The following is an 18561-nucleotide window of genomic DNA, read 5'->3' on the forward strand; positions in this document are numbered from 1 at the left end:
TAACAGATACGTATTTCGTTTACTACTTGCAAAGTCTATAACTAGACACTGAAGAAGTTTGCAAGTAGTAAACGAAATACGTATCTGTTATAGTTCAAAGTGATAGTGAAAGTGAATTAGCAAAAGTGAATTAGTGAAAGTGAAAGTGATACAAAAATAGTAGAATTAAAAGGAAAAAAGGTGAAAAAAAATGTACCTATGAAGTTTTCTTAAGTTTTAAACTATTTACACAAATAATTTTTGATGTTTTCATGCAACACATTTAAGAAAACTTTTCCTTTGCACAAATCATATAAATATTGCGTAAAAATGTGCCAATTTTTTTCTAAAAGTTGATGTATTACGATTTGTACATTATGTCCATTTCAGAAAAGTAAGCATTTTTATAAGCTGTCATATAAAAACAAGTAGGGGAAATGAATGTAATGTCGAGCTAAATGCCCCTAATTTAGGTGAATTTATGCGGCAATCGACTAAATTTTCAATAGCGACCAAAATATTCATTAATACTGTCCCAATGACGCGTTCATCTAGATAAAATTAATAAATAGCAGATTTTTAGCGATGGGACCAATGTTGGATCCATAGGACAACATTAGAGCCATTTCCCCTACATTCCATAAGAAAAAAAAAAAACACTTACCGTATGCGTGATAATGTTTGCACCATTGAGCAATGTCAACATTAAAAAACACTTACTGCAATTACGGCCTCCACACGCTTCCGGAATGCACGGCAGGTTCTAATAATGTAGTCTGGATCCATATCTCTCCAGGTACGGGTCAATGTTTGTCTGAGGCTTGCTGGCGTTTAGAACAGGCCTTGGCCTTCAGGACGCGCCATATTGAGTAATCCAGCGGATTAAGATCGGAGCTGGATGGCGGCCACATATCCTTCGCCCAGAACGGAAGATGTTCCTGCAACCACTTCTGAGTGTGGTTCGAGGTGTGGCACGGAGCCCCATCTTGTTGAAATACAACATTTGGCTTCGGACCGTACTGTTCTTTGATTCACGGAAGAACATACTTACTTAAAATTCCGATGTAGACCTCCGTGTTGACCTTGTCGCCTTCCGGAATGAACACCGGGTCCATTTTTCTGCCATCAGAAGCCACCAATCCAAACACCATAACGCTAGCAAGATGCTTGGTCAGATACACGTTCTTGTGCTCGTCGGCCACGTTTTTTTACCGGAAGAGAACTAATATGACGGTCGGTTCTGGAATTTGATACGGGATCGACGGTAAACATGCTCTCGTCGGTGAACAGGATTACCGGATTTTTCCGCTTAAGGAAGATCAAGATCATGTGAGCTTTTTTTCCGTGCCCTCGACTTCGCCCCGTAATCTTCCTTTACGATCTTCCGTGCCGTAAAGTCACTGATCCCGTGTTCCTTTGCCATTTTCCTTATTGAACGCACTGGATTCACCCGAATCTTCCTTTTGATAGCAGCGATAACCCTCGGAACCCGAGCTGATCTCGGACGACCTGTGGCCACCTTCGCGGATAGTTGTCCTTTCTTTTCTCGGTCTAAAACGCTTTTGACGTTCCACCGGGACACTCCTACGGCGATTGAAATGTCTTTTTGCGACATTTGCGCCTGGGACAAATCACGAATACGCTGCCACTTCGTCATGGTGCAACTGTCAAACTAAGTAAATCATTTTCTTTTATACACAGCCTACTACGGTATTAGCTATAGGTTACATGCATGCAAAGAAAACCAAGGCATTGTATGCATAGTTGAAACGGGAACCTTATTTGTACGATGGTGCAAATATTATCACGCATACGGTACGTTCTATAAGGATGCACAAACGGTATGTGGGACCATTTATGCATTTCATTTGACAAGTTTAAGGGAATTTCTATCCGCGTGGAATTCGGAGAGGGAACAATAACATAGATTCGTCAGTTGGCGTGGAACTGTTCATTTTCATTGAGCCGCGTAGTGAAAGAATTCAGAACTTATCTTCCCACTCTTCCGAGGATAGCAGCTTCCCATCTGGTCTGGATTACGAGATATAGCTCAAACTGAAAATTGACATAAACTCTAGCGCCGCGTAGTGAATAAATGAAAATTAATATATTTTCAATTTGGGTAATGTAAACATGGACCTCAAAATCGAACCATTTTCAGTACAAGTATTGCAGTCCATCAATATGCAACATATTTAAGTTCACCTCGAATCATATTTATGAAGAGATGTAGCGAAAATGTAAGCCATATTTTATTCGAAAGCATCAACATAATGTCACTAATCTTTTTCATCAAAAGATAGTTCATCATACTCTTCTACCTTCTCTTTCATGAATTTCCGAACGTAAACAAACAATGAAAGAGTCACGATAGGGCTTTCAACAAAATGCAGCGCTTGCTGCCAACCGATGGCCGTGAATTGATTATTTCGGCGCTGCCAACATTGAAATAAAAAAAAACACTCAGGGCATTAGCTACACTGTACCAAAACATCATCCTCTGTTCCAATGAAACCTCAGACCATATCGCTTTTCGTATGATATCTGCAACCGGATGACGGTTGTTTTGCATTGGCGTAGCTAATGGGGAGTGCCAAGGCGGCCGACCCCCTTCAGGAATTTTGGGTGTTTTTTTTTATACACTGGTATTTTGTCAAGCAGCTGCGAGGTTTATTTTAGTTGATATTTATGTATGTCTATTTTTTTCAATGTTCTAGACTAGACGAATCAGTGTCGAGAATTTATGTTATATCGACATCTAATCGATAACATTATAAGACGTCTTCAGGCTCTAAAAATTGACCAAGAGTTCAGGATTTTTCCTTAATCTCAGGGGACTTCGTAAAAATTAACAAAACTTAGTAGACATTCTGGAAACTTCATAGAGTTTCAGGGAAATTCGGAGAAACTCAGGGAACTTTGGAAATGTTCAGAAAACTGCGTAAAAGTGGGAACTCTATTTTAGTTTTGGAATCTTCTAAGAAGTTAAACATAATAAAATTTCAAGGAATTTCATTATTTTGATATGATTTTAAAAAAAATGTTTTTTTTTTGCAGTTTCATGAGCCGTATAAGTTTAAGAAATTTCGTACGTGGAATTTTCACGGAAAATCAACGAGAAACGTGGATGCTCAGAAAACGCTGTAAAAGTTTTGCGAATTGCGCAGCATTTTGAGGAGCTGCAAAAAATCCATATGTGCAGGGAATTTTGTAAAAGATCTAAAAATAGCTCAGCAAACTTCTAAGAACTCCAGCGATTCTTGCTTCAGTTTTGTCAGAGATCTTCTTCAAAAAGCTCAATGAACTTCTTGGAAGTTTTTGTAACTTTGTTAAATTTCAAGAAACTTTGCAGATGTTCAGGAATATTTATAGATGATGGGTGTCTTTCTAGAAATTCAGAAATCTTCATAGAATAAAAGAAGAGAGATGGTAAAAATATGGAATTTGTAAAAAATCATAGAACTTCGTAGAAGTTGAGGAGATTTTGTAAAACTTACAGGGATGAGCTTTCAACTCAGCAAAACATACTTGCGCTGCTTTCAAATATGAGAGCGTGTCTCTTATCTTTGGCAGAAGAAAGAAACAAAGGAGAGAGCGATTTCATAACTGGGTGGTAGCAGTTGGACTGCACGGGTGTTACTCGCGCATATCACAATCTTATAGTGCACTATGTGTTGAAGAGGTATGAAATTTATTCTATGTGCCCATTGCAAGGGACTGACATTAAATGTTTCCAATATGGGATTTCACAAACTTGACAGTACCCTCTTAACTGGTCCATAAATTTAAGGCTCATAACAAACTTGAACAACACATACAAACTTTGCGGCTGTATTGCATATTTTACAGCTGTGGCTTACACCACATGTGTTTGTTTTGCGTTGGTTTTAGGTGTGTGAGTGAAAAATAGCAGACAACCGAAAATGCTGGCTTGGCACATTGCCATATTTAAAAGTCAGAAATTTTGAAAATTATAAATTCATTGTTATTCATTTTGGTACCTATATCTGAGATTTAATTGATGGTTAAATATAGAAGGAATTATCATGGAATTATCTAGCATAAGAATTTTCTTAAGTTTGAGATCAATATGAGATCCAGACTATATGTAATTTCAAAATGCTTGAACAAATTATCATTACTGATTCAAAATCAGAAAGCTTTTAAGGCTCCCTCAAGCGTTGTTATGAAATAAATATAATAAAAATGAATTTTTCATTATTATAATAATGAACCAGAGGTCAATTATTGTATGAAGTGGAAATGTATTGAACTGGGAAATAAAATTACATATAGCCTTAACGCCTTTTGATTGAATAGCAATTCCAGAGATTCTATTTAACCGTAGTTTAGCCAAACAAAAACAATGCTGAAGGCTCCCTCCAGTAAAATTTTTTATCTACGCCAATGTTGTTTTGTCTCGAATACAGGATGAATACTGATACGAGAAGCAAACGGACCTCAATTGAATCATATTCTATGTAGAATGATTGTCATCCCGAATTGAAACACTTATGGTATTGGTTCAGCCCCATAACGCAAATCATTCAAAACGATGATGTAAATAATTATATCGAACGCCATTTGATGATCTGAGCTGACAAACGAGGTGGAAACATAGTCAACGCTATTAGATGTGGTACTTACATTGGTAAAGCGTGGAAACCGAAGATTGTCTATTTTGTGGTGGAATAAGTTTCCTCTGCCAACAAACGATCTTTGTATCCATGATGGCTTTTCAATGTGGAAATGTAAGCAATCGAATTATAAATCTAATTTAAAGCATTTGCAAGTTATTATATTCTTAAGTTATTGTTCTCTGAGCGCTGTATGTTTTACAGCCCATTTTCAAATAAAAATCATCCTTTATTTGGATGACAGTGATATTGATGCTCATCCGTTGATGACAAATTCAACCATTAGGCAATCATCCGAAATTCGAAAGCATATGACTCGAGCAATGCAATAAACATTCGAAGAATTGCGGATGTTTTCGTTCAGTGTACCCGGCCAACTTTGCCGAAGTCTACTATTTTCTAAATGGCCAAAATCTTAAGGTAAGCACATTATTCTCGCCTTCAGTTACGACTTGGTAATATCGTGCCTTTACTGACTCTTCTATTTGAGTCCCCAACAAATAACAGCATGCATGCATTTATTACTAATTTCCTTGCATATCTTCCAACATACGGCAGATGAAATTCATTCGACTCAGATGTATAGCTCAAAACCCGACAATTCAAATTTAGCTGTAACTCTGGAAAAATTCCAACACCCCGAAATTGTCAGTTGCCTATCAAATTTTCCCATCCAAACTCACTCGCCGGTATTCAATTGATCTCAGTTCCCCCGCGAGGATTCTTCGGAAATGTCCATTTCACGTCAGATACCTACACATGGATTAGCAAACCAAAACATCATTCAGTGACGCATGCTGATGATTCCCACCTAGCAGCGAACTGCCTGGAGCCGGCGAGAGTGCAATCCCCCGAAATTGTACCAGGAAACGCGAAAGAAAAGACCGAAGAAAATCAACAAAAATCTTGAACCATACCCGAGTGTCGAAAACAATCTCAAGGTCGCACTCATATTACGCTCCTGCCTGCCAGCACCGTCATCGTCATACACCACATTTTCCTCCCTGTCTCCCTGCCCTGCCACCGCCTTGTTTTCTTTTATGCCGCTTATTTACCATTAAAGCGACTTGGTTCAATGTATTCACGTCTCGCGCGATAAAATTGAGCCCTTTCCCCGTCTCTCTGTCTCTCATAAACTCGCACCCATTCTTCCGAAAACATTCAATGAACAACATTTGGTGGAAGTCTTTTGATTTTGACCCAAACGGCGACACCCCAGAAAAAAAAAACTTTATTTTTTCTCCTTTCCTTAACAATAAGGGTACGGAATCTTTGCTCCTGCATCGTGAGGAGGGAGCCGCTTGCTCCGGCAGGCTCATCAGAGCTTACAAATTTCGAGGTAGTCACATTTCACTGATGATAATGGATGACGATGGCCCCCTTCACCATCACCGAAAAGTCACTGACGACGAGTGCATTCGAGCTACAGATAACGTTACTGGGTCAGTGTGATTTTGGGTTCGCTTTTCCTGCTTCTCAGTTGAACGAGATGGCGAAGGGAGGGGGGGGGGAGCGATATTTGAACCGAAAAGTCAAAACTCAAACACGCCCGGCTTGCGCCGCTTATCAGCTCAGTGTAGCGCTCTTGCAATAGTAGGTAGGTACCTATAGGTGTGCGATGCGATGGGAATGCGTCCGAAAGTTAGATTTGCGTTTCCTGATTCCTTGGAAATTGGCATGATTTTTTTTTTTCTCGATTGATTCGGGACCGCTTTCTTACTGATGATTGCACAATGGATTTTTTTGTTCGCGTCTGCGACGTCAGCGGTGTGGTGTGCCCGAATATTTGCATAAAAATGACGAAGGGTGAATGCAAACAGGTAAGATGGATTACCTTGCGCGTCACTGCGTCTTATTTACGCTTCAGTGCACGGAAGAATTGGATTTTGGTGTGTCGATTTTCGAAGGGGAAGAGGTCTGAGCATGATGGGATAAATACTTACATAGGAAGTGGAATGCGCAACAAGGAAAAGTGTGCCGGGAAGGTGAACACCAGAACCACTAGGACTAGAGCGAAGGGCCGCCAGGTTTGAACATTTCAGCCAAGGATTCTACGAAGCGAATTTTATTTTTCGTGGATTCCACAGCACACCTCATTGGATTAGATTGCATAGAAGCTAATTGGTTCTATCATACTTTGGTAACATTTTGAAAAGTGGAAAAACGTGTTCTTCGTCTTATTTTTGCTAATCGTAATAAAAAAAAACATCTTAGAATACCACGTCACACACGATGTTGCATTTTGAATTATTTTTTTTATCATTGAACGAGAATAACAAAGTTCTTCTGCTATTGCATTTGGGGCATCAAGCATTGTTCGCAAATAAGCTAACATAAAAATTTCAACATTATTTTAAAAACCTTCCGGCGACCACATTACAGAATCTGTTCTTGTCACGAAACATTGCAAATTCTGCAAAATTTCCCTGCAATTCTGTAATAGAATCTTACATTTCCCGGTTGGGTGTAGCTTCGAAACTAGTTTAACCCATTTAGGACGGATGATTCATATATGTCCACCTCCTATGATTGGTTGTATCAAATCACAAGTGATAGTTAGGCTCATACTTTCTTCGGCAAAGTTCCCTAGTAACATTTTACGTTTTATGAAATACTACAAGGCTACTATAAAACAACATTCATAAAACCCTGGTCAAGACAGCTTTGCCTTTATTACATCCACTAAAACCTCATTAAGACTAGAATCTGTCTAGTTGGCCCACTCCGAAGAAGGTTTTGAAGGGCATATTTTTTTGAGGCACTTCATGGTTGATTTGCTGCAAAAAGGTTATACGGCGAAAGCGTTGAAAACCATTTGAAATCCTTATTAAAACTACAATAAAAGCCATTTGGCATCAATACTTGTGCCGTTTGTCTTTGTCGCTTGCTAACCGCACTGAAAATAAAGCATCAATGAAAATAAAAAGGGATACATAAATATCATCAGATCTTGCCCAATTCATTGTTCAAAAATGAATCTTTCAAAAATATTCTTAAATTTCCTCATCTAATGTGAAAGAATTACCAAAATTATCAAAACAGTTCTCATTTTTTGGTCTACTTTCAAGTGATGGATTATATCTAATGTGAAATGTGCTTCGAAAGATCGCAAAAAATAGGTCCGCCTTCGGAAATCGTTGATTTTACTTATTAGTTTTTAATTTAGAAAACAACGTATAGTTATGTTTTATATTGATAATTGCGTCCAGCCGCGAATAATTGATTTTCGGAATCTCTATTACTGCTCATTGATGAATGTATGATATTGAAGTTATTTTCCTGGAAAATCATCTTGAAAAACGAATAGCAATGTGTCGGTGGCATACAAATTGATTTTCCATAGACTAATTGTGAAAAAGCTATTTTGCTTTCATAAAATCGCTTACAAATACAAAACATTTTAATTTGAATTTAATGAAGATAATTTGCAGACTGAATTGTATTTATCTAAGGCCACTTTGCTTGATCCTATTCCGTTTAGTTTTATGACGGCATTAATGGTGCCTGGAAAAAGTTAAACGTCAAAATTTGTTTATATTTCGATAGTTTTGTTGCGCGATCATTGCACCGTGCTTCTACTTCTGCGTTGGATCAACAAGTTGCTTGGCATCCTAGATAAGGGCCATTATCATCCATTGCAGTTAATCAGGAACTGTATCTGCATAACTTGGAACAGATGGAAGCTCAATCGTTCCCGAAAAGTTTCCCTTCTCTTGGATGATGCGAGAAAGTTAATGTGCACTTGCTTGGATTTTTTAGAACAGTTGACCCTTTCGCCGAATGAAACCGCTGCTAGGGTTTGGAAGACAGCTGACTGACAGCTTCTGAAGTTACCTGTCGGCAGTTTTCCGCAGTTCCAGTTTGGCACTGATGCAATCATCGAAACGCGACTTCTGTAGAAGGTTAGTCTGTGTTTATTCAGATCGTGACGCAAACACCATTGACACTATTTTGGGTATTTCCAGCAATTTTAGGCGTCTAATTTGACAGCTTCCAGTGCTTCGTGAACCACGTTCACTCACTCTTCTCAGTCGGCTGTTCTGTCATTGTTGACCGGTTCAGTCTGAGCTGCTGGGCCTCCCAAGAAGTTCTGGAATTGGATTCCTTTTCCTTTCCGTCGACAGCATTGCTAGAATCATTCCTCTTACTATCTCTAGTATTATTATTCGACTACCCTTTGGCATTTCCTTGTGATGCTTCGTTTCAAAGCTCCAATCGATTTATTTTTTCTGTGTCTCTAGGCGGATCAATATTTTTAGTTTAATTTGTAAACAGTAGGGCGTTTTGTGATACACTTTATTTACACCAAAAAGCAGCAATACATGCTTTTTGCTCACGTTTGAAACCGAACGGTTTTATAATTGCTTTTATAATGATAAAACACCTTTGTCGTGGCATCAATTAAAAAAATACCGAGCAGGTTTATAATTCACTAACTGAACAGTTTTAAACAGGGATAGAGTGCTGTACCAAATTCATTTTTAAAACCAGATCCGTTTTGACTTTATCGTCAGACTTTAAAAGGTTTTTAAAACAGCAAAATGCTGAACTACTGACCAAGAATGTGTAGTACTTTTAAATGCTGTATTTAAACTAAAAAGATTTCGTATTGCCATTATAAAACAACAAATCAGTGTGAAAGCCAAAAGGTTGCTAAATTGTTACTTGGGTTATAATATCAGATGTTAACTATACAGTAAACATATGACAGGACAAGTTTATAGCCAAAGTTGAAGGCCCGATGAAAATTTTAAGTTTGAGAACATGAACTTGACCTGGACAAGGACGATAACCTGAGCAACGATACATGCCTTAGTATGTTCATTACCCTGAAATTCATAATTCAGCATAACTTTCTTTGGCTACAATATATTCTAGGGTCTCCAAATTGTCTTGGAGTTTAGATTATTTGATCTACTGGATCAACCAGGGCTTGCACGATGTCTTAGAAACGATATATGTCCAATCATATTCATGCAGCCTATGCACATCATTAACGATAAATTTCAATGTATATAAGATGTTCTAGGTTCTCCAAATCATCCGAAAGTTCAGATAAAATGATCTACAAGATCATTTACGACTGGTATTGTGGTCTTTAGCAACGAAGCATGACCAAGCAGGTCCAAAGAGTTTAGGCACATAATTTACAATACATTTTTAGGTATGTTAGATGTTCTGGTTTTTCCAAATCGTGCTGGGGTTTAGGTAAAATGATCTACTAGATCAACCACGATTGGTGCAATGCCCTCAGCAACGGAACATGTCGCAGCAGATTCACAAACTATTGTTATGAATATAAAATACGTATACGTATACAAAATGTTCCAAATTTATTTTGAGGAGCATTTCAAAGAATCTATGGTAGTCCTGAGCAAAACTTAAAACGACCTCAGAAATGTTCCATAGGAATTTCTGGATGCTGAGGAGAACTACTTACCTGTTCCAATTGTTTATCTAGAGTGGTACATTTCTATCTTGTTGGAAATTTGCACCTATGTTCCCTGTCCATAAAAAGGGTAGCAAACAGGATGTGGACAATCATCGTGAAATTACGTCGTTGAGTGCAGTTTCGAAGTTATTCGAGTTAGTTATCATGGAGCCTCTACTCTCTCATTGTAAGCAGTATCTAAGTGGTGATCAACACGGCTTCACTTCCGGTAGTTCCGACTTGTCAGCTGACTTCGATAAGCTAAGCCATGCCATCGCGATTGCCAAGTAGCATAAACTTGGGGTCAGTGGCAGCCTACCTTTAACAGGAGCTATTGGAGCAATAACAACAGTTACAGGTCTTGTTCAATGACTGCGATGGTTTCATTGGCCATTGCACAGTGGTCCAGAGCAGAAAAATACATGGAAATTGTGTTTTCCGCAAAATCTACTAACTCTTCAGGGAATTTTTTTTTAATTTTTTTTTACTTCTTCAAAGTTGTAGAGGATGCAAAACCAAGCAGCTTTGTCGAAGACGTCAAATTTTCATCTCATCATCTACGCATTCTACGAACTGAAACAACTAGAAGGTTAGGGTGCTCCATGAAAAAACAGTTTTTTGACCATAACCTTTGTTGCTTTGTATTTAGAGAAAACTGTTCCTCAGAACGCTTTTAGAACTTTAAAAAACACGTTCGGACCACTGAATCAAAATATATAGTCATTTTAAGGTAAAGGTAAAGCAAAGGTAACTTTTTTTTTAACTCGAGATATTTGAATTAGAAAATTGTCATTTTTTTAAGGAAAAAAGCCATATAACATGAATAAAATTGGCAATAACCAGTCATTCCTCCCACCCATATAATGTACCGATCTAACCATATAAAAACGTCATTGGTTCGATTGTAATCCCTTGTTTTGGCAGTTCTTTGACAGTTCTTTTGCATTGACTGGAAGTTTGAAGATCGTTTCTCCTATAAAGATCGCAAATGAATCACATAGGCTGGTTCGCGTTTGACAGATAAGTTGTTCATTTTCGGAGACGTATTGACAGTTCTTGGCCTTAGAGTCAAAGGTTAGCTGTATTTAAAAAAATAGCAGTCGCTCGATCTGAGTTTGTGAATTTCCTGATCGCCGGGAATTAGCGAAAATATTGCTTATTTTGTAATACAACGAGTTAAAAACGAAGATGTTGAGAAAGCCCGCAAATCGATACAATTCTTCATCGCAAAATTCATAGCGAAATGGATCAGCAGCGGAAGAAAACGCGACGATGGTTGAAAAGAACGGAATTGTTTCCGACGATTAAAATTCGAAGCAAGAAATCATTCTCCTTAGCATGTAGATGAACGAAGCTCAGCCGAGTTAAAGAGCTCAGATTGAAGTTTTCGGCCGAGGAAGTTAATTTCGCCGCATATGCTAACGCTTCCAGCTTCGGGTTTCGGCAAACAGCAAGGTGAATCTAAAAGAATATCTCGAGCCCTGAAGCCGCCATCGCTGTGGAGCCTGCATCAACGATATCACCGTACACTGCAAAATAAGCAGTGGCATTCATTGGCGGAAATAACTTCTCCAGAGCGCATTATTCGGACATACGGAAGATGTTGCTGAGGAAGAAAGTGGATCTGTTACCGGCATACAACCACTTATAAAACTTATTGATCACTATTTTTTATAGAATTTTAAACCAGCTTCCAATACGCAGGAATCTCTGTTCAACCATCCAAAGCCAGTGTGCCTCTGCAAAGTTTGGTAGACCACTCGGTTAAGCGGCTGTTCAGTCACCTGAATATCACTCCCAGCTCTTCGTTCAAATTTACTGTGCTGTTCAAGTGGGGTTGCAATGGTACAAGTAACCATGCACGGTATGCATATCAACACTACTTTAAATGTGTCTTTTAAATTTATAATTTTGAATTAGCTACAAGCAAACTTTCGTGGACATAAGTGAGTCTGGGGAGCTGGTGGAATGCCAAGATTCACACATGTTTGCTACTTGCATCGTCCAAGAGTTGAATGCCGCGAAGAAGGTACTGATAGCACGACGATCACGTGGAATAACGAGCTACCATATTCGGTTACATTATGTAGACCAAAAGAGTTGGTGTACGCCAAGGAGAGCCAGAAACTGACAAAATTTACTGTTGGCAAGATGAACGACGAGATTTCCGCTTTGGTTCCGACGAATGTGAAAGTTGGTGACACCGACAGTTCGGTTGATTCCAAAATAATACTCTCCATGGTAGATACGAAGGTTGTCAACGATATAACCGGAACCAGCTCGCAGAAATGTTTCACCTGCTTGAGATCTGGGAAAAGGTTCAACGAAGCTGTACCGCCATCGGAGACTTACGATTTGGGCATTTGTGCACAAGTGTTTTCCCCGTTACATGCAAAGATCCGCACTATGGAGCTACTTCTCAGCGTGTCATACAAGATGACCTTAGAAAACCCGACCTGGCGCGTGAGCAGAGGAAATCTGATCGTGAGAGAACGCCAAGAAACGATCCGCCTAGGTCTACGACAGGAAGTGGGGCTTCACATAAGCGAACCGTTGCCGTCGGGAGGTAACACCAACGATGGAAATTCATCTGACACATTTTTTGAAAATGTCGAAGCCGTTGCACGAATCACATTGCATTGGTGACAACCGGTCCGATATCTATCTAGTTACGTCAGGAATACCTCATGGAAGTCACCTGGGACCTTTGATTTTCTTACTCTACTTCAATGACGTGAACTTGGTCATCAAAAGCCCACGACTATCGTATGCAGATGATCTTAAAATCTACCTACAAATCCGCTCGATTGATGCCTGTCAGTTCCTTCGAAGCCTTTGCCAGCTGGTGTAATTTGAACAGAATGGTGGTTAACCCCACTAAGTGTTCAATGATCACTTTTACTCGGAATAAAGAACCATACACATTTGACTACGAACTTATGGGCACTGTAATCGAACGTGTGAACGTGAAAGAGCTGGGAGCCATTCTGGATTCTCAACTTACAAGCAGCACATTTTGTACGTTGTCGACAAGGCGTCTAGGGCGTTGAGCTTTATGTTCAGGATAGCATAGAATTTCTCCGACTTCTACTGTCTTAAGTCACCTTGGTACTTGGTGCGATCCATTCTGGAATACTGTTCTGTGGTTTGGAGTTCAAACTACAACAATGTTGCTGAGAGAGTTGAGTCCGTTCAACGCCGTTCCCTTCGGTTTGCTCTGCGGAAGCTGCCTTAGAGAGACCCATTTCATCTGCCCAGCTATGAAAGTCGTTGCCAGCCGATTGATCTTGAGCCCCTTCGAACTAGAAGAGATACGTCTAGGGCCCTGTTCATCGCGGAAACTTTACACGGGAGAATTGATAGCAGTACAATCTTGGAGCAAGTCAACATTAACGTCCAACCCCGTGCGCTACGACTAGTCTACTCGTCTAGAGTGAGACTGAACTTATCAGTACGGCGAGTTTAAATCGAGTTTCAATTAAAAAAAAAACATGTTGATCTTTGTATTTATCTAAAACAATGTTACATTTTACCTGCTTTTTGGTATCTTCATAGAAGTGCCGAATCAGATTCATCACATTTGTCCTACCAGTGGGCAAAGAAAATCCTCTGCTCTGAAGCAATTGGAGAATGAATTCTCGAGTCCAGCGTTCGAGAATCCACACACTTGGATTTTTTTTGCCGAGATGAGCGCCACCGAGCAGCTCGGCATTTTATTTTGCTGGATCTCAGTGAAAAACTTGCCGAGATTCAGCTAACAAACGGGAATTTTGCCGAGATCTCAGCTAACAAACATACTTTTTGCTTAATTTCCAGCAAAATAAAATGCCGAGCTGCTCGGTGGTGCCCATCTCGGCAAAAAAAATCTAAGTGTGCATCAAGAACAGCGAGCCTCGCAACTATCTCAGATTGTTCTTTGCGTTTTAGCAAAGAAATCTAATTAACAAGACATCCCACTAATCAATTCCTCGAATAAGGCAATGGATACAACACCCTTATGTGATCGCAGTGCCATCTGGTGAGTGCACATTGAAACTGTTGGCCCCCTTCACTACCAGGGCTTAATAAGCCTGGCATGACAGATGGTAGCGCGGACGTTGATGATCAGCCGAGGGAAGAGGATGAATTCATTAGGGGAATTTACGTATTCTCGTCAATCTAAGCAGCGTCTGCACTTCTACTAGCATTTTCTCAGCGTCACGCACATATATGATGTGTCTGTTTGTTTACATTCATCTGCTGCTTGCTTCTCTATCCATTCCAATCGACAGAATTTTTCAAAACGTTTTGAAAGCGTTTTTACAACGCTCCAAACTTCTCAGGTGAGTGTGACTATTGTCGGCAGCCTCTTTTTCTTCGGCAACCTTCCCATTAGAACTGCGTGTTAACCAGCTGTTCTATTATCGGCAACTCGAAATCAACCCCATGTTGTAGTGTGTATGCTTTATTTGAAGAAAAATGTAGCATTACTGGATTGCTCGATCGTTCAAATATAATCAGATTGAAGCTGAAAGGCTAAACAATCGTTTGGACACATTCAGGGAAGTGCGTTGATGGGAAAACATAGTGAAATTAACGTTTAAATTTTGGTTGCCGAAAACAGTCAATGGGTGCCGAAGCCAACATTTACCCTATATCACGATACCTAGATTCTCACTGTTTTGTGATTGATCTGTTTCTCAATCATTACTCTACAGAAACACTGAATCACACATCCAAGCTTGCATCTTCATGGGCCTGTAATATATTTGATTTCGAGTGAAAGAGTTTTCAGTATCATCATCATCATTGATGATTTGCGAAGCTGTTGTTCAAAATAATCTGTGTAAGCGTAGAAGTAATCATGGAAAAAACACCCTAGCCACTGGAAATGCAACGTATCGTAATCATTGCTAAACACACGTAATAAAATATGCCGTCTTCCTTGGCCAACGGAGCACGCATTCTATTAAAAATTATGGCTGAAAATTATGAATGCAATCCTTTTTTTATAACGTAGGCAAAGCAAACGCAAACGAAAGCTGCCGAAGCTGAATGATGACGATGAGGAATGATACCGCTGCCCGAGCAGGAACCGATAGCTAATCGATAATAAATGAATATCTTGATGTGGTATGATACCAGATTTTGGTATGCTTGTGGTATAAAACCTTCTTTTGATATTATTCAGTTATCGAAATATTTTGTAAAATATCAAATGAATACCTATATAACAAAATGTGATCGTTCAGTTTTTAGGCAATAGCAGTTATTGAATTGGTATAAGAAGACCTTCAAACTATAGTATTCTGGCATCTAAAAAAGCGTCTGTTATCCGTTTATTATTGTAATAACTAAATTATTTATTAGTTCGTTATTCGTAGAATATTTTTCAGGCATTAATTTTGGTATTTTACCTCTTATGTCAGCTTCACTAATACCATATTTCGGTTGCCAGTTATGCTATTTTCATACCTTAATTTGGTATTAATAAGTTGTTTCTTCCTGCTCGGGTTCGTGTTTTGATTTGCTCTGTACCGTCCGCTCAGTGGTGTGGCTTCGAACATGCATAGATGTTGGTGTGCGTGTTTTCTTCCAACGCTGCAGTTCATCGTTGTCTCGTCACAAACCGTTTGGCGCTGTTATCTTTTTTATTATTAATTTATTTGATAAGGCTCAGCCAAATTAACTTTACAGAGCCGAGGATTCTTGTTCACTATACAATACATCTTAAAACTATAGTCAAAAGGTACAACACAATAAACATTTTATCTTCCGCTATCCAATAAGCCTCCTCCATCAGAACGGGAGCCACTTCCAGTGGTTTCATTGTAAGGCAGATTCGCCAACGAGGGTCAGAGCGCTTCCATTGCAGCAATGGACGCAAAACGTGGTAATCACTCACACACTTATCACGAAACGGTTGTTTTCCAAAGTCGACGACGCATGGACTGAAAGAACTGCAGATAAAGAACAATGAGAAGGACCACACAATGGTTGCTGCCGAGTAAATAGACGAACGCGACACACATTGAGAGTGGTCTGCTTCTGTCGACAGCCGAGTGAACTGGCGCTGTTATCTGTCTCTATAAATTTTAAAGAGTGAAGATGGGCTGGTTTTAGGTAGCCTAACAAACTTGATTGTTTTCAAGCCTTTCGAAGTGTTCGGCTGTTACTGGGATTCTGATGGTCGTTTCAAGCTTATGTTATGAGCTGATTCGAGTTGTCGAATCAGTCCGGATGTACTGCATCCCTTGCAATCCAGAGCACCTTCGAACAACGAGAACACAATGCCTAGTCTGCCGAATGTTTGGTAAAATGTTTCCAAACTTTTGACATGTTAGCTTGATATTAACAACGAATGAAAATCTTTTCTCTTACTAGATGAAATCTGCAAAACTTACGATTTGATCGATCCTCTTTTCGAAAATCTGATTTGTTATCGGTGTTGGGAAAATATCAAAAAATCAAATCTCACCAATGTCCAAGATCACGCTCGATTTTCGTAGACAAAAATCAACAAGCAAACAACTGCGGTTGATTTTGCAAGCTGTGATATTGCAGCTCGGAATATCAAACTAACAAAACTCACCAGCTGCAAATCTCAACAAACTGTGGTGAGATTGAGTTACATGATTTTTGCTTTACACCCGAACGCAACCGAAACTTCCATAACGGCTGGCAGCAGTCACTTCGTGCCTGCCATCGGTGAACAGTAAAAAGAGATAGCAAACTATACTTTTTCTTTCTAAGAAAACGATGTGCAACGGGATCATTTTTGTGTCGAGTCAACTCTCAGCTTGATTTTTGCGCGTTGTGAACAGTGCTGCACAATTTCGACAATACACGGTGATACTCAAAATTCTGCTTTGGTCACTCGTTTGAGCTAACAGTCATTGTCAAGGCAAACCATGTCAATTGTCAGTGGCATTTTTGTCAGTGACGAACATGTGCTGATTTGTTTATTAGCTAAATTTAAAATTAAATTAAATGGCTTGAGGAAAACAATTACATGGAGCCATTAAAGTGAACAAGCATCTACGTCCTGAACAGCTTGGATAACAATAATGTGACTCAGAATGCAAGAAATTACCCTTTCTGTTACCAGGTGAATCTTTGTCATTGACGAAAAAATGAATGAGATTTTGACAAAGATTTTTTTGAGGATCAAGTCTATCATTGACTATGTGAAAAACAATTTTGTCAATATCGTGCAAAAGTCTGTCAATGACAATGACAAATCTCAGCACTGGTTGTGAATAGTCTCGCAATATCAAAGGAGCTTGTAAAATCCATATCAATCATTTTCGGTTTTGTGGGTGAAGAATTTTTGGTCACGTCTTCCTTCGGAAGGGAAGAACAGCCATTGGTCTCAGCCCATTCGAAGCAGGAATGATTATCTCGGTATGTACCTTAAATTGGTTTGAATTAAGATCAGGGATTCAGATCTGATGCATACTTGTAGCTCAGCTTCTGTTTCTGTGTTAATTTGCCTCATTTGGTCAGGATTTATGGCAAGCAGTGTTGGAAAATATCAAAACAAAAATCAACATGCCGAAAACAGCGGATGATATTTCAAGCTGTGATACGGTTACTCTCATATCATGCTAACAAAACTCTCCAGCTACAATTCTCACCAAACTGTGGTGAGTTTGAGCTTCAAAATGTTTGCTGTACACACGAACATGAACCGAAACTTCCATCACTGCTGGCAGCAGTAACTTCGTGTCTTCTATCTGTGAAGAGTAATGCTGTGGTAAGTCAATTCGTAGCTACAATTTTACATGTTCTGAATAGTCTCGAAATTGTAACTCTACTGTCTGTTCCCGGTAAGTTCTCAATAGCAAGAGACCTCTCGAGCTGGGTCTCAAGATCGGCTTACTATTGGGCAATTGGAAAGGCTACGCGACCATACGTGCAGAATACAGATCTTGTAAAATCATTATCATGTTCAATTATTCCAATATCACGCGTGATATTGGGAGCCCTTGAGAGCGAAATTTGGACAATAATTGATGACAAAGATAGTTGTTTAACATTGTTAAATTAATATGATAGATATGACAAGAACGCGATCTGTTTAAAAGCATTAAGAGTATTACATAAATATGGCACTCTAAATACAAAAATAAGCATTTTCCACATTTAGGGGAGAAAAACTCAAAAAGTGTACTTCAAAATTTATTCGTCGTCTACATTACGTCCATTATTTCAAGCCTCATAACCTAGTCAGAGACCAGTCAGAGGCAAAGCATTCGATTCCGTGTCTGCTCTCTGGGCATATAGTATCATTGTGTCTACCGTACAATATAAAAATTCATGCATTGGGTGGCATAGAAAGCTCTCAATTAATAACTATGGAAGTGCATCTACAACACTAAGTTGAGAGCCGTTATAACGCTCGCTGCAGAATCTTTAAAAGCCTAGAAGAAGAAGACCATTTCCATCAGATAGTTCATCTTGGGCTTCGTGCACAAATTACGGTAGAGCGGTTGGCTTACATTTCTTATTAGGGGAGGAGGAGGTCGAAAATCC

At 39.2% G+C, this 18561-nt stretch overlaps 1 protein-coding gene across 1 annotated transcript in view; it reads left to right on the forward strand.

The window, feature by feature from the left end:
* The window catches only part of chinmo (Chronologically inappropriate morphogenesis), a 273776-nt gene that overhangs the window by 30785 nt on the left and 224430 nt on the right, over nt 1-18561 (forward strand). The gene's annotated exons all lie outside the window — the stretch shown is intronic.

Source organism: Ochlerotatus camptorhynchus, unplaced genomic scaffold (assembly GCF_037179485.1).
Source record: "Ochlerotatus camptorhynchus isolate MF236.1 unplaced genomic scaffold, CSIRO-AGI_Acam_v1.1 ptg000367l, whole genome shotgun sequence".
Lineage (NCBI taxonomy): Eukaryota > Metazoa > Arthropoda > Insecta > Diptera > Culicidae > Ochlerotatus > Ochlerotatus camptorhynchus.